The sequence below is a fragment of the Mauremys mutica genome, chromosome 3 (genome assembly GCF_020497125.1).
Source record: "Mauremys mutica isolate MM-2020 ecotype Southern chromosome 3, ASM2049712v1, whole genome shotgun sequence".
Lineage (NCBI taxonomy): Eukaryota > Metazoa > Chordata > Testudines > Geoemydidae > Mauremys > Mauremys mutica.
The window spans coordinates 200,043,379-200,060,313 of NC_059074.1; positions in this window are offsets into that span (position 1 = coordinate 200,043,379).

Consider the following 16,935-nt stretch of genomic DNA (forward strand, 5'->3'; position numbering starts at 1 on the left):
TGGAAAGAGGTTAAGAGGAAAAGGTTTATTTGCTTTTCAGAAACAGAAGAGCTTACCAGAAACATAATTGCTTTGCAATCTATACACAGAGTGGAAGTTTGATAAAACTCCTATGTGTGCAAATGGAGCAGCTCTGCTGAGCTGCAGAAACCTGTTTATTTAGAAAGCTGACTCTGCAGTTCCAGAGCGACACTTCATTAGATAGCTTTGCTCCGAAGAATTTCTCGGTCTTATAAAACTATAGAAGTTCCGTCCTGATGGCTGGCAAAATAAATGGCTTTGTATGTAAAGTTTATGAAAGTCAGAAAACCAAAACAATCCATCTTGTTATTTTCTTCGACAAATTATGCAGGAGCGCAAACAAACAGGCAAACAAAAGATATAGCCGATGTGAAGAGAATGCAGGCTGACGCTGGTTTCATGCAGGAGTGACCAGCTCCGATGAATTAAATGCCCAGAGCCTCAGAGGCTTCATCTGGTCTTAATTTTCAATCGGCAATAAAATGATACATTTTTTCAACTTTCATTGTAGCTTGTTTTCATCTAGTTTATGTTCCAAGACGTCCTGTTTTTCAAGCCCTGATCTGTCACATTAAAAAAATGTACAATAGCGACCTAGTGGCACCACTACGGCAGCAGCCCTCTTGATATCCAGGCCAGCTGTGGAATTTTGGCTCTCCAAGCCAATGGAAATCAGGAGCAAGAGGAGACGAAAGGCTTGTCTCCATGTGGAAGGGACCTGGCTTCTCTGCCTTTTGCAGGGGCTCTCCTTTAAACCCAGCATCAGATTAGAGAGAAGGGCCTACAGGAGAGAAGAGAGGCCTTTGAGGGTGGTTTGAGCAACGGCGTCTCCCCAGCACCACCAGTGCCCAGAAGGTCGGGCATTGTCTTTTCTCCCTTCACATAAAAGAGGTTGGAAGCTGCGCTGCCGCTTCACATTGTGATTCTCTGCTGGGCCCAACTGCCTCAATGCTTGGCCTCCCTTGGCCAAGGGAGCACGACCATATTATCCCGTCCTCTAACCTCTTCCCAGCAGACTAAAGAGGCAATACCCCTGCACTTTGCTGCCTCTCCTCTGGATACCATAACACGTGGTTATGAATTGCAGGGTGCTTATACCCTATTCCAGGGGTAGGCAGCCTCTGGCACGCGTGCCGAAGGCGGCACGTGAGCTGATTTTCAGTGGCACTCACACTGCCCGGGTCCTGGCCACTGGGCCGGGGGGCTCTGCATTTTAATTTAATTTTAAATGAAGCTTCTTAAACATTTTAAAAACCTTATTTACTTTACATACAACCATAGTTTAGTTGTATATTATAGACTTATAGAAAGAGACCTTCTAAAAACATTAAAATGTATGACCGGCACGCGAAACCTTAAATTAGAGTGAATAAATGAAGACTTGGCACACCACTTCTGAAAGGTTGCCAACCCCTGCTATTCTATACTGCATTACACACTCAGGAGCTAAAGTCAAACATAAAAGGCATCAAAGGGCAGCTGAGGAAAGCCTCTACCACCACCTGAGTCCCCAAATGCTGTACCTTCAGCCCCGGTCTTCTCTAGTGGTGGCAGCTTTCAGGTGACCTCCTGAGGTCCTGGGCCCCCTTTCAGCCGGCACTCAGGTTCCACAGGTCACTGGGATCTGACTTGCCTCTGCAGGGTTTAGAAAGAGGAAGTCTCCAACTCCTGGAGCCAGGAAATTGCCCTGAAGGCTTGTCCAAGCCTGCTACATCGAGGTGCACAGGGCTGCGTGGGACACCACTCTGCTAGCTGGAGAAAAGGTTCTGCAGTGGGAGCCAGATAGGGGGGAGAGATGAGAAATAAGGGAGAAAGACCTGGCATGTTAAACCATAATCAGATACTTCAGCCCTAGAAGCCCCACTTAGGTTGTGTCTACACTGCAATTAAAAACCAGGAGCTGGCATGTGCCAACTGACTCAGGCTTATGGGGTTCAGGCTAAGAGCTGTTTAATTGACTTGGACTCAAGTTGGAGCCCAGGCTCCAGGACCCTGCAAAGTGGGTGGCTCCCAGAGCTCAGGCTGAAGCCTGAGCCTGAACATCTACACTGCAGTTGGCCTGAGCCCCGCGAGCCCAAGTCAGCTGGGACATGCCGGCCGCGGGTGTCTATCTGCAGTGTAGACACACCCATGGACAACTCTTGGCCCTGTTCTGCTTGTCACAGCTCTGTGGCATCTTCAGAATCCATGACAGGGGATGTGAGTCTGCTTGGTCTCACACACGACCATATTATCCCATCCTCTAACCTCTTCCCAGCAGACTAAAGAGGCAATACAATCATGTCATGCCTGGCTAACAGCTACCCAATGACACTGTCAGACATGGCGAGAACATGTGGTCAGTTGGGCCAAAGTCCACAGGCTTGGTGCGGGGTAGTGGAGAGCCAGCCCCTCCTCCTGGGAACAGGTAACGGGAGGGACTGAGAGCAAAAGGAAGAGGAACTCACCACAGTTCCTTTCCTTCCCCTACCTCACAAGAGCTGTGGGGGGGAAAATGAAGCCTGCCAGCAACCTGCACAGCTGCAGCAGAAGGAACACAGGAAAGCGAGGTCCAGGGAAGGCTGCTCCACCCAGAGCTGACCGGAGGCGGACAATTCCATCTCGTGGCAACTTTCCAGGGTTCTAAGTTTGCTTTTGTTTCTCATTGGAAATGAAACTAAAATATTCTCATAACAATAGAATGTCAGTTTTCCGATCAAAACCTGACTTTTCCCCGGGGGTGTGGTTAGACCACTGACCTGGGATGTAGGGTCCCAGATTCAAGTCCCTACTCTGATGCAAAGCAGAGATTTTTCCATCTGCGATCACGCTGAATCAGGCAGAGCAAGGACTTGAAGTGGAGTTTCCCACATCCAAGGCCAGTGACCTACCCACCAGGGTATAGGATGGGAGAAAGTCTCTCCCTCCCCTCAGTGAAATCAGCATCAAACACCTCCACAGAACGCTTTGGCTTCAACAAAAATGTGTATTTAGGGAAAAATTCATAGAATTGAAAGTGTTCCAACTAGCTCTAGATCATAGAATCATAGGACTGGATGGGATCTCGAGAGGTCATCTAGTCCAGTCCCCTGCACTTATGGCAGGACCAAGTATTATCCACATTCTCCACCCATAGAATAGGTGTGAAAGCACCCTTCCCTCCACAGTAATCCTAACCAGCCTCAGCCATCCAGCAGAGCCTGGAGAATCGTCCAGGGATAGTAGGAAGGGGTTATCACTCCTCATCCTGTCAGCTAGCATAGGACCAATATTTGGCCAATTGTCTTCAATAAGATTATGGATATATCTGAGGACAGCAGTGGTGCACTAAGCCGAGATTTACGCAGGCACCTAGGGGATTTAGAAACAGAACCCTCATTCATTTTAGTGGGACTTGTACATCTAAATCCCCTTAGGCAGCTTGGAAATTATCAGCCCTGGTGTCTGTCATCTCCCAGTGAAAGCAAAATACAACCCAAAGGACCAGCCTATGAAAGTATCAATCTCCAGGCAACCGAAACAAGCAAAATGGGTCAGGGTGTGCAAAGGCAAAACAATCAACTAACTAACTAAACGGCGATTAGTCCACACATGTAATTAATCATGTAAACGTGCCTGGTCTAGGCTTACACAACACAGGGCATGGTAATTCACAGACAAGCAGTTGCTATTCCCAAATCCTCCAGAATGACCTCGTGGACCTTTGCCAAAGCTCCAGCTGTGCCATTATCTGCGCATCAGTTCATTACCCTAGGCAGATATCCTCATTGGATGAGAACCCATTTCGACTGGGTCAAGGGAGAGCTATGTCTTCGCAGCAGGGGGTAGGCCATTGCTAAATGTCAGCTACGCAAACAGGCTTGCACGGGTTTTTTCTCCTGAAAAGAAGGCATTCGAGAGAACCAGGGTTTGAGGGTAAATGTCAAAACTTTCCAAGAGCTCTCGATATTTCTTCCCAAATGTTAGCTCAAATGTAAAACATTTAGAAGAGGGCAGGGGTGGAAAAACCCATGTATTGTTGTGTTCCCGCCCCCCGCCCCCACACACACCTTCCCTATGCAAAATTACTCAGAATCCAATAAAAGAACCACTTCTTTTCCTAATGAAATAAATGAGTTTCACTTCACATCCTGTGGTCTGTTAAATGAATAAATAAATGAGCGAGCGGCTTGCAGCCCCTTGGTGGGATGGATCCCCTGGGATTGGATTCTTTGGCAGTGCTCGTTAGCCTTGGCGCTCTCTTCATTGCTTCTCCTCTGCCACTTGACTTCCTCTGCCAAGGTCTCTCCCCTCACCCCCATCTTCTCCCTGACTGTGTTCTTTGCATGTAGAATCACCTCTCTGCCTTTCTGTCTTGTAAGACCCCCAGGGACAAATTCTCTGCTGGTGCAAATCCATGGGAGTTTTATTGATCTCAGTGGACGGGGGCCAATTTAATCAGCAGAGAACTTGGGTTCTACCTCTCTCCCTGCTTCTGACACTCACTCATTCCATCCCTCCCATGCTGATTTAACAAGCCCATCTCTCTGCCCCCCTACCCCACCCCACCCCACCCCTAACTCATCTCAAGACATGTTTTCCGCACTCATGCTGGGCTTCATCCTGTGCCCGCTGAAGTTAACAGCACAGCTGAGCTTTAGCTCATATACTTTCTAAGAGCCCATTTCTCAGTTCTTTTTTCCTGCCTGCTCTTCTGTTCTCTCAGTCACTGGAGCACACAGGATGGAAGGAACACCCCAGCACAATGGTGGCACGGTTTTCCTTCTGTGTAAATGTCTGTTGTTTTAATCCTTGTAAAGGTCTGCTAATGAACTACAGAGAAAAGAAAAGTACAATGGCGCTGGGGAAAATCCTGCCAGAGCATCTCCAAGGACATCTCCACATTTTGAGAGACAGAGCACTTCACCTTGCAAAGGACATTTCTTTTCCCTGTGTATCTAGGCTGTGATTCCCAAAGGGACCCAAGTTGTTTTAATGGGAGCTGGGCAGCTGCCTCACCTATGCCCCTGGGAAAATACCAATCTTAGGTTTCCATGTGCTCACCCATTCCCGTCATATCAAAACTCCTGCGGCTGGGATTAAAGTGAATGGCCAAAGTTGCATTGACACATACATCCCTGGTTCTATGTGAGGCCTGGTCTACACTGTGGGGCGGGGGGGGATCAATTTAAGGAGATGAATAACGTAGCTGAAGTCGACATACTTAGATCTACTTACCGCGATGTCTTCACTGTGATACGTAGATGGCTGACACTCTCCTGTCATCTCCGCCTGTGCCTCTCACCCTGGTGGAGTACTGGAGTCGACGGGAGAGCGCTCGTGGTCGATTTATTGCGTCTAGACTAGACACGATAAATCGACCCCCCCCGCTGAATCGATCTCTGCCCGTCGATCCAGCGGGTAATCCAGCAAGGGGTGTTGTTTGAGAGTTTGGGGCTTTTGGGAATCTAAAGCGCAGAATAAGGGGGAGGGAGGGAGGATGGCTTAGTCTTCTATAGTGCAGTACATCAAGTATTTAGAAATACCTTCTTAATTCTCATTGGCTAAGAATTGGTCTACACTGGAGGGGTGAGGTAAGTTGGTCTAAGTTACGCAACTTCAGCTACGAAAATAGCATAGCTGAAATCGATGTACTTAGAGCTACTTACTGTAATGTCTTCACTGCGGTAGGTCAACTGCTGACACTCCCCCGTCGACTCCACCTACGCTTCTCGCTCTGGTGGAGTACTGGAGTCTACGGAAGAGCGCTCAGTGGTTGATTTATTGCGTCTTCACTAGACGTGATAAATCGACCCCCACTGGATCAATCGCTCCGGAGGTAAGTGTAGACATGCCCTAAGACTACCGTGTATGTTTCCAAGTCACTGCTACTTCAGGTGCTAGCCTTTGTATTTTTAAAGAAAAATTTACATAGCACAGCCTCATTTGAGCTATATTCTTTCTCTCTAACATGCAGTCAACAAACCGGTGAATATAAGGCGGGGGGAAGGGAAGAATTCCACAACATGATCACTTGGCAGTGTATATTGTTTTCTTTCAAAGGGCATTACAATACACTTCTCTCACTTGGGGAACTTCAAGAGAGGGTAATTATTCTTGTCTGCCTTGTCATATATATTAAAAATGTTCAAATGTGGCTTTCCAGGGAATTCTGCCAAATATTTTTAGGCACCAGACCCAGCTTTACTTAATTTTATATTGCCTTCTTAGTCTATTGTAAAATATCCTTCCATGCCATTTGAATTTGGTAGAAGGCTGAAACATACTCGTTTCTATTAGAAACAAAAAAATGCTGCTTTCCTGGAAATGAAGATCTTTTAACTCCTAATGTGGGAGCTGTTCAAATGGACAGTGATTAAAGCAGCTGCACGAAACTTAATGCACATCAGGGTGACTTTACTGCCACAACAAAACAAACACAAATGTCCAGCCCTCTTCCAGGAACAGCAACGTACTCAGAGCAGAATGTAGCTTTAAATAGTTATGTTTTTATTAGCACTTTATAATTATTTATGTTAGTACAACAGTAGCACCTAGTGACCCCAAACAAGATCGGAGCCCTATTGTGCTAGGCACTATATACATAGGAAATGTCCCTGCACCATTAGGGAATTTTGCCATTGGCTACAATGGGAGCAGGACTGGACCCACAGTAGAAGTCCATCCCTGCCCCAAAAGTGACTTTGATTGTAAGCGCTTTGGGGCAAGGGCCATCTTTTAGTATTTAGTATTTGTACAGCACCTAACACAGTGGGGTCCTTCTCTGTAATTGTGGCCCCTTGACAGTACCACAAAACAAATAACCAAGAACTTACAATCTAAATGGGCAAAGGGCAGGAAGGAAAACAGAGGCACAGGGAAGCAAAGGGACTTGCCCAAGGTCACACGCAGCAGACCAGTTGCAGAGGCAGGAACAGAACCCTGGCTGGTGGCTTCCGCATCTACTGCCTACCCACTAGACTCTCCTGCTTCCTTGGGTAGAGCCTGATTATGTTCTCATTTACACTGGGGTACAACACAGTGCAACTATACTGGCTGTAGTAGAATCAGCCCCGATTTCCACCGCTGTGAGAGAGTTCAGGATAAAGCCCTACAAGGTTCCTAGCTGTGTTTTTCCTGGATATTTTGTTCTCTATGAGCTAACTTCAGAAACTGTAGATAATTAGCACAAAAGTCTATGTGAAATGTTGTATTTGTGTAAGTGTTTATTTTGGCCCCCTAAAAGAGGCTGATGTCCAACTCTTGTGCTCAGCCCCACCTTAGTTATATTTGTCCTGTTATGTAGAACAAACTTGGAGCGACACTTAAATATGAAGCCCTTTGAAACAGTATTAATGCTATCTCTTTATCGTTAACACGCACATTTACTCCCTTCACAATTGACCCAAAGGCCGATTGTTTGACACAGTGTGTTTTAAAGGGGAGGTTTCACAGAGTAGCAACATTGTTTTACTTTTTCTTGGCAATGAAAAGGAAGCGAGCCCAAACGGCCTGTTGAAAACTGAAGCCGCTCACTGGACTCCACCTCCCTGCCTCTCTCTCTCTTGTGTTTTCATCTTTTATGGTGGTGGGCAGCTCTGAGCCAGACTCTGCAACTAGAATTTCTTATATCCTTTAGTCACTTGGCTGTTCTTTCCCATAGCTAGGCCAACAGCAGATTAATGTCAAGGCTGCCTGAGCCAAACGTATGAATCTAAGTGGAGACCTCTTAGTATAACAGGAATGCTGCTGGACAGTCACTGCTTTTACCAACAGAGACTGGACTGATCTGATCTCACATGGGGGTAAATCAGGAGCAATTGCATTGCAATCAATCACGTTACACAGGTGTCAGAGAAGTCAGATTCAGGCCCCATGCACGGTGCATTTATGACAAACTGCAGTTGCATGGTGAAAATGCTCTGTGTGCTGTCTGTTTAAAGTGCAACTTGGTGTAAGTTGTCCACTCAAAGTCCTCTTGTGCATCGCACAAACACAAGTCTGTAGTAGTGTTATTCCCCTTCCCCTGTGCAAACAGAAGCAGAAGCTTCACAGAACTGTTTGCCAACTTCTGTTTTTAAAAGTCCCCTCTTTTAGAAGGAAATCGAGTCCCATTAAAGACAAATACTCTGGGGGTTGCGATGACTCTGAGAATGGGTAACAGTCTTTCACTCTAGATTAGAGATAGGCCTAAAGTCAACCCCCTAATCTGAACAGCTCAAATGTTGGGGAAGTTTGGACTCCAGTGTCAAACCAAAAATCCAGAGGCAAACACCTCCAAACTTGAGAAAGCTCCGGTCCACATCTGGAGCCAGACTTTCCAGCTCAGGCCTGTCTGTACTCTAGATTGTCCTGGGGACTCCAGACCAGGTTGGTGGTGACTGATAGTCATTACCATTTGATGGGCTGCCATCTAACAGCTGTTCAGTGACCTAACTGAAAGGGTTGGTCTAGTTTGCAGCAAATGGATGCCTACCTCTCAGAAACCACCACCACAAACAACACCAATTGGCGGCCTCCTTAGCAGTCTCACAGCAAAGTCATGGACTGAATTGGCCTGGGGACAGAACTATCCTCAGCCTCATGAAGGAGGTTCCCACAGACAGACAACAGGATTGCGTAGCGGATGGACGTGAACATCCAAATGGCAACAGAAATGATTACTGGAGAGCACAGCAAGGGAGAATGGAGCCCCCGGTCGTTACAACTTATTTTTGCATATATCAGTGGTTGCTGTTGCTTAGGGCTTAAAAACCAGTAAGCAAATATTCAAAGTTTAAATCTTAAACTGCAAACACCCCACAAAGCATTTTTTAAAGACCTACAAGAGCATTGGACACCAGTATTTTGCAATTTAAAATATTGGCCCCTTATAAAGAGAAGCCATTATTCAGAGACAGGAAGTTTAGCTTATTGCCCGGTGCATACTGTTTGCCTATTGCATTATTTTCGGCTATTTTCATTCCTCACACAGTAAAGAGGAAATTCTAAGAACATTTCATTGCCTTTCTTTATTAGATGAACAGCAAAGGTTTGCAGTTTGCTGACCACGGGATTGCTTTGCTAGTTTTGGCATTCAATTTCACTTCGCATAGATCTGGTGGAGGATAAAATATTTGTTCTTTCTAAAAATGGGGTTTTTTTTCTTTCCCATTCCATTTGAGTCCTGCTCCCACCCCCATCTTTCATCATTTCCCTAAAAAAGCCTAACTGCAAATAAAAATAGAAAGCTGATCCCCCTCCTCCAATTTATTTTTCTTCTTAAGTGAAACCTTTCAGGTCAGAAACCAACCAGAGAGGCACATAAACAACACAACTTCCTCCACTCACAGAGGCTCTTCAAGGGTTTTCAGTGGGACAGGGACCATTTTATGCAACAGCCATCAGAGAGATACAGTACTGACCCACTTAACTTGAACAGTATGATTGCTATTCTAACCATCATACACTTCTATCAGGACAGACACTGCATCTCATTTACTGGGCATTATGGTTCTGTTGTCTGTATAACATGGTTCTGATGCAGCTGAGATAACAAAGCAAAGAACTGGAACACATATACATTCCTTCGCTCTTCCAACACTTCACATGGCTCTCCAAAATGTTTTTGTACTATTTTTTCCCCTTTAGCTAACAGCAAAATATAATTAAGTACATAAATAAAAATGTATTCCTCCTAAAAGGGTTGTTTTTTAAAAAAAAGCATGACGCATTTTGACATTTATTAGAAACAGTTTTAGATGCTTGTTAATCCGAAGACCAAGTATTATTGATTTACAAGGAGTACCTCATCCAATATCCATCATCTGCATAAAAAAAACGGAGTCTGAGAATTCAAAAATGGGTGATGCCTTTTTGGCAGCGGCTTGCTGTGTCCTGCCAACTGCACAGAGTGTAGAAACTGGATGGGAAACAGCTCTGGCCTTTCTCTGTGCTCTTCAGGCTTTACTGTATGTGCCTCAAATACTGTGTGCTAATGTACATTTATTTTTATATTACAGACTCAACATGTATGCATTAGATCAAGGCTTTGGGGACTCTTTTATTGCGCAACGTGAGTTACTCAGACTCTTATTCACTTGAGTGATAAGCGTAGGAAAAATAGATAGATAGACCTATTATACACACATATGTATCTGGACAGGCATGTATACATCTAGGCCTGCTCAAAAGTCTCCAGTTGACTTAGGTGAGCTTTAGATCAGGCCCAAGTTTAGTATGAGATATGGATTCATCTCCTCCAAACTTTTAAACTGTTTTAAAATGGCCAAAACTATGGACTGCTTCTCCATTCTGCGATACTGGTTCTCCTCCAGTGTAACTCCATTGACTCCAACAGAGCAGAAAACCAGCATAAAGGGGAGGAGAATCAGGCATATATTATTTATGTTTTTAAAGTAGTTTCTTAGCCTGCATGTTACCCGCTTTTTCTACTGATTCTTCAGCTAGCATCCTTGCAAGGAACTCTACGGACCTAATCCAATGAAATCAACGTGACCCTTTCTATTGACTTCCCTCAGGCTTGCGTCATGAGAAGTCTGCGAAGGGAGTATTGAAATATAGTACTACGAAGGCAAGGAGGCATTCATGAGAGTCTGTGGAGGAGACCATAGGCTTCTACTCAACTTGGAGATTCTTTCTAAAAATGTGGCAAAGGTTTAATCCATTTTAAAAATGAGTCAAACTTCTCTGAGCATAACATTTTCCCCCCACTGTTTTTTTTTTTAAATCATTGTTCAGGATGGACTGGAGATATATTTTCCAGACTAAATAGTTTTGCTTACATCTTGTGCCATAAGAAAAAAAAAGGAACGTACAGATGTTGCGCCCACCTCCTTTCCTGCATGCGCAGCCCCCAATGAATTCCCTGATGATGCTGTTTGGCTTTGGCTAACTCTCTCTTTTCTAGGTTCCCTCCCTAACAGACGTGCCAGAGTCACATTCTCTCAGCCTCTGCGGCTGCACCTGTTTTTCCCTTTCTCTGAGGCTATTGGTCGTCTCTCTCCTGACAGCCTCCTGTCGCTCCCTGCCCTACTCTAGCCCCCAGGTTCCCACAGCCTCAATCGCGAATGCTAGACCATGTACAGTAATTGCTTTCAGACTATTTTCCCACAATGATTTTTTTTTCTCATTCACTGATACTGGATTTAGGACTCTCACAGGGCCAGCCCCTGGATTCCTTGCTCTGTCCATACTCACCCATCACTGCCATTTGCAGGAATGGCAGCTTCATCCAATTAAGGACCACAGGAGTCCTCCTCCAAAGGGAAAGAAGACCCAGTGAGTAGAGCTCTAGTCTTGGACTTGAACAATCAAGACTCAATTCCCAGCTCTCCCACAGGTTCTGTGCCTCACTTTGGCCAAGTGACTTCAATTCACCATCTGCAAAATGGGATAATAGCACTTCCCTACCTCGCAGGAGTGGTGCGAAGAGAAATTACATTAAAGATTGTGACCACTCAAACACTACAGTAATGGCATCCATACAAGTACGATAGGCAGCTAAACATCATGCACGAAAGCCTCCGTCACAATTCCCAGCAACTTATCCAATCCTTGTGCAATGGTTTTAGAACACAACATTTGATGATGGGAATGCAAGTTAATGAGGCCACTTTAAATTATAAAATGCCGATGTTCAAACACAGACAGGAAGATTAGTCTTCAGGTTGAGAGGCCTGACTGGGATTCAGGAAATCTGGGATCAGCTTCTGGCTCTGCTACAAACTTCCTGTCTGACCTCAGGCAAGTCACATGATTCCTCATTTCCCCACCAGTCCAACGAGGATAACCACCTTTCCTTTGTCTGTCTGGTCTAGAACAGGCATTGGACTGGAAGCTGTTTAAAATGGGAGCATTTCTTACTATGCACATGTGGAGTCCTTAGCACAGCGGGTCTTGCTTTTGGCCTGGAGGTGTTACTGTAATACAAATAATTTAAAACAATTAAAGGTCCCAGCTCTGCAGCTATGACTAATCTACACAATCCTTCTTTGTGCAGCTAGTCCAAGGGACCCTGTCCACTTTAAAATGTCAAATTACGCCAAAGTGGTCAATCCAAACATAGGGACCAATGGTGGGAGAAGATACAATTGAGGGGTCATCTTCAGCAAACCCATGTTTAACAACTGCTACAACATAATGATATTGGACACAATGCTACTGCTCCCTACTCTAAGCACAGGAAGCAACTGTGATATTTCAGATACCACTGTGTGGTAACAGTTGGTAAATGGTGACTGTAGTAGTCAAACTTCTGTTTTCAGCAATGTATCCAGAGGTTTGCGTTGACTGAGGTCTCAATCCTGTCACCTTATTCACATGAGTAATTCTTACTTATACAAGTAATCACAGTCATGGAACCCAGTGATGCTAGGCAGCTTTTTGTATTACAGGGGAACTCATTCATGGTCTGGTTGAGACATGTTATGGTATGCACAGAATCGAAACCTATGAGTTCTGGCAGTAATTCAGAGTACTGTGCTCACTCCTTCAATACAGTGCAGGCAAAAGCGATGCATGGGGTGGGGGGGAGCATACGGGGTCACATGCCCTCTCTCCCTCCCCAGATTTGCTGCATGGCTTGGACTGAGCATGCTCACATGGACTGACCATGCTCAGTAACACTGCTGAAACCAGCTACACTCACTCTACTCCGCCCACACACACACACACTATTGGCAGGCATGGGTCATCTCTGACAGTACTCAAATTCTTCATCACTTATTCAGCAAGCTTCAGAAGCAATTTCATCTTCAAACACGTACACTATAGCTGCAATAGATGCAAGATAATAGAAAACCAAGAGATACAACTGGCCTCAGTCATGCACAAATTGCTCAGAATATCACCCACAATCTAAGACCACTTAATTCCTTGCCTTTTATTCATATGGATGAAATGTACCTGGAGAAAGAGGGACCATAAGACCTTGTTTTGCACTGGGGTTTATTTCATCCATAATGATTGCAAAAGGGATCTTAAATTTCCAAGATGAATGCTAATTAATAAACCTTTCTTGGTTGTCTTCTCTTTTTGCAAATAATTAGCTGCACATTTGTAGGAACGTGTGTCTCAGAGCTGTTTAAATCAGAACCATAACTCTGAACCCCCTCCCATTGGGGAAAGAGGTGTTCTTAACTGGAGTTAGCTAACTTGTGTTAACTGAGTCAAGGTAAAACCCTAGTGAAGACAAGACCATTTGTAGTTTTAACATAAGATAACAGGTTGAGGTGAACCAAGGCTCCCTCATAGTCTTTACCTCAACCTGCTAACATGAGTCAAAGCTACAAACTGTTAATTAACTCCAGTTAAGAATATACCTTTTTCTTAGTGAAGACACCAAAAATGTGATGTTTTTGCCACTTGTGGAATCCCAAATAATGTGTGTATGTAGGAATATAGATTACATTAACTATTCAACAAGAAATTCCAAAACCTCGACATTTGAGGTTTTTGCATTTCATTTTAATTTCACAGCAAGGGTTTGATTTTTTGCAAAATAACTCATGAAATGTTTGAGATGTTATTAATAGGGCTGTTGATTAACTGAAGTTAACTCACACAATTAACTCAAAAATATTTATTGCGATTAAAAAAATGAATCACGATTAATAGCATTGTTAAACAATAGACTACCAATTGACATTTATTAAATATTTTGGATGTTTTTCTACATTTTAAAATATATTGATTTCTATTACAACACAGAATACAAAGTGTACAGTGCTCACTTTACATTATTATTTTTATTACAAATATTTGCACTGTAAAAATGATAAAAGAAATTGTATTTTTCAATTCATCTCATATAAGTACTGTACTGCAATCCCTTTATCATGGAAGTGTAACTTACAAATGTAGATTTTTTTTTGTTACATAACTGCACTCAAAACCAAAACAATTTAGAACTTTTGAGCCTACAAGTCCACTCAGTCCTACTTCTTGGTCAGCCAATTGCTAAGACAAACAAGTTTGTTTACATTTATGGGAGATGCTGCTGACAGCTTCTGATTTACCATGTCACCAGAAAGTGAGAACAGGCATTCGCATGGCACTTTTGTAGCCGGCGTTGCAAAGTATTTACATGCCAGATATGCTAAACATTCATATGTCCCTTCATGCTTCGGCCACCATTCCAGAGGACATGCTTCCATGCTGATAAAGCTCATTTAAAAAATAATGCATTAATTGAATATGTGACTGAACTCCTTGGGGGAGAATTGTATGTCACCTGTTCTGTTTTATCCACAGTTTACCACATATTTCATGTTATAGCAGCCTTGGAGGATGACCCAGCACATGTTTGTTTTAAGAACACTTTCACAGCAGATTTGACAAAATGCAAAGAAGGTACCAATGTGAGATTTCTAAGGATAGATACAGCACTCAACCCAAGGTTTAAGAATCTGAAGTGCCTTCCAAAAAAGAAAATCAACCTTCTGCTGGTGGCATCTGACTCAGATGATGAACATGCGCTGGTCTGCTCTGCTTTGGATCGTTATCGAGCAGAACCCGTCATCAGTATGAATGCATGTCTTCTGGAATGGTGGTTTAAGCATGAAGGGACATATGAATCTTTAGCACATCTGGCACGTAAATATCTTGCGACGCCAGCTACAACCGTGCTATGCGAACATCTGTTCTCACTTTCAGGTGACACTGTAAACAAGAAGCGGGCAGTATTATATCCTACAAATTGTAACCAAACTTGTTTGTCTGAGTGATTGGCTGAAGTAGGACTGAGTGGACTGTAAGCTCTAAAGTTTTACATTGTTTTATTTTTAATGCCGTTTTTTTGTACGTAATTCTACATTTGTAAGTTCAACTTCCATGATCAAGAGATTGCACTACAGTACTTGTATTAGGTGAAGTGAAAAATATTATTTCTTTTGTTTTTTACAGTGCAAATATTTGTAATCAAAAATATAAAGTGAGCACTGTACACTTTGTATTCTGTGTTGTAATTGAAATCAATATATTTGAAAATGTAGAAAACATCCAAAAATATTTAAATAAATGATATTCTATTGTTTAACAGCGTGATTAATCATGATTAATTTTTTTAATCGCTTGAGAGTCCTAGTTATTAATAAATATTTTAGTATTTGAGCCCCTCTGCTGTCTCTCTCTCTCTCACACACACAGGTATACGTATCACAATCACTGACAGTGTTAAATGTTTGGTCCACAGATATTTTTTCACCAGTGAACACTTGCTGACTGTTTTGAACAGCACTGGCCTATAAAACAAACACCAACTGTTACTGAGAGAAAAGGAAATAAAATATCACCTCAGGATAAAAAGTAGGAGTATGTGGCATGTTATCAGAATGTGGACATTGTGGCTACGTTACTGTTGTACTGACAGAAGATTACAGGTGGTGATATTTTCAGGTACTTGACTGAACTGGCAGGGGAGGATGTGTTGTGATTAGGTGGTAGTTTCTATGTACATTTCTGTTGACTTTGGTTTCCTTTCCTTGCCCATTTCCTCTTTTTCCTGCATATAATGCACTGCACAGTCTTTGCAAAGAAAACACTGGAGGTTATACAGACAGGTACAATATTCCACATAGCTACATTTCCTTCAGCACAGCCACCTGACCCCATTTCCGCAGGATTAAGCTGTTTTGCTTCCCTTTGCTGCACCATGCGGAGGAGAACCTAAAGGCCTACTTTACCCAGAAGCTGTACACTTCTCCCTTTGCATGTGCCTGCAGCCAGGCTGTCACTTCCCATTGACATGATGGCTTGCAGTAACATTGACCATGTTGATCCTGCAAGATATTTTGAGTATTGAAAAAATATTGTAGGTCACCAGTATGGGAATTGAATGCTGATCTTCCAGAAAGGAAAGTATAACCCATGAGTGTCTGTTTGCATGTTATTTTATAAGCCGTATTGTAGGAATGTGGAATGTAGAAATAAATCATGGATTATATCTACAAAGATTTTCTTTCAGACTCTACTTATGTAAAATTAAAAGTGCTTGAGAATAGATTTTGGGATTTTCAAAGAAATTAAGGGAGTTTGATGCTCAAGCCCCATAAAAACTCAGAAGCCATTAGGTTCTTTTGAAAAGCCAACCAGAAGTTTTTGAATACTGTTAACATTTCAAACAACCTGTCAGACTTTGTTTATTGCAATAACGCCTACAGAAATGGTTACTTCAGCCAAAAAACATAGCTCCATTTACATCAGTGCACATGTTGAGAGGCAATTTGGTCAAGTGGATAGAACTCTCTACTGGAACTCAAGAGACCTGGCTCCTGTTCCTGGCACTCCCACTGATGTGCTGTGCAACTTGGGGCAAATCTCTGGGCTTCCGCTTCCCTCTTTCTATTCTGATTGCAAATTCTTTGTTCTTTTATTGTGTGTATGCACAATGCCCAGCACACTGGAGATTGGCTTTGTAACATGGTGCTCATATTATTTCACCCTTATCTTGATGTTCTAATGCTCTAACCTTAGACTTTTTTTGATTTACAAGGTCAAATGACACGGGGAAACTGGGGAACCCTCATTAACTGAGGAACTGGAGGTGGAAATGTTTCGGGTTTTATTTATTCTTTTATGGACTTCTACAGCAGCGCTCTCACTTCTAACTAGGTTCTTTCCCTAATATAAACATGAATTTTACCCCTAGCCAGGCGATGTTGCTCACCTATCATTAACATTCAACCAGTAAACAAATTGCATGCTCATTTTAAAGCTCAAATGAATGATAAAGTTTTGTAGTGTAATCTGTGCTTTAACACGTAGACTCTGGCAAGCCAACCTGGTGAGTGGATCCTAAGCACACAAACCTTCAACTGAGAATGCCCAACCACCAACTGTACATAAAGGAAATTCAGGATCCACAGAAGCAGTATCCGAATGATATCCACTGTTGTGAAAAGATAAAAGGAGAGAGGATGGTCTCACAAGCAACTGGGTCCTAGCCTTTTAAGGCTT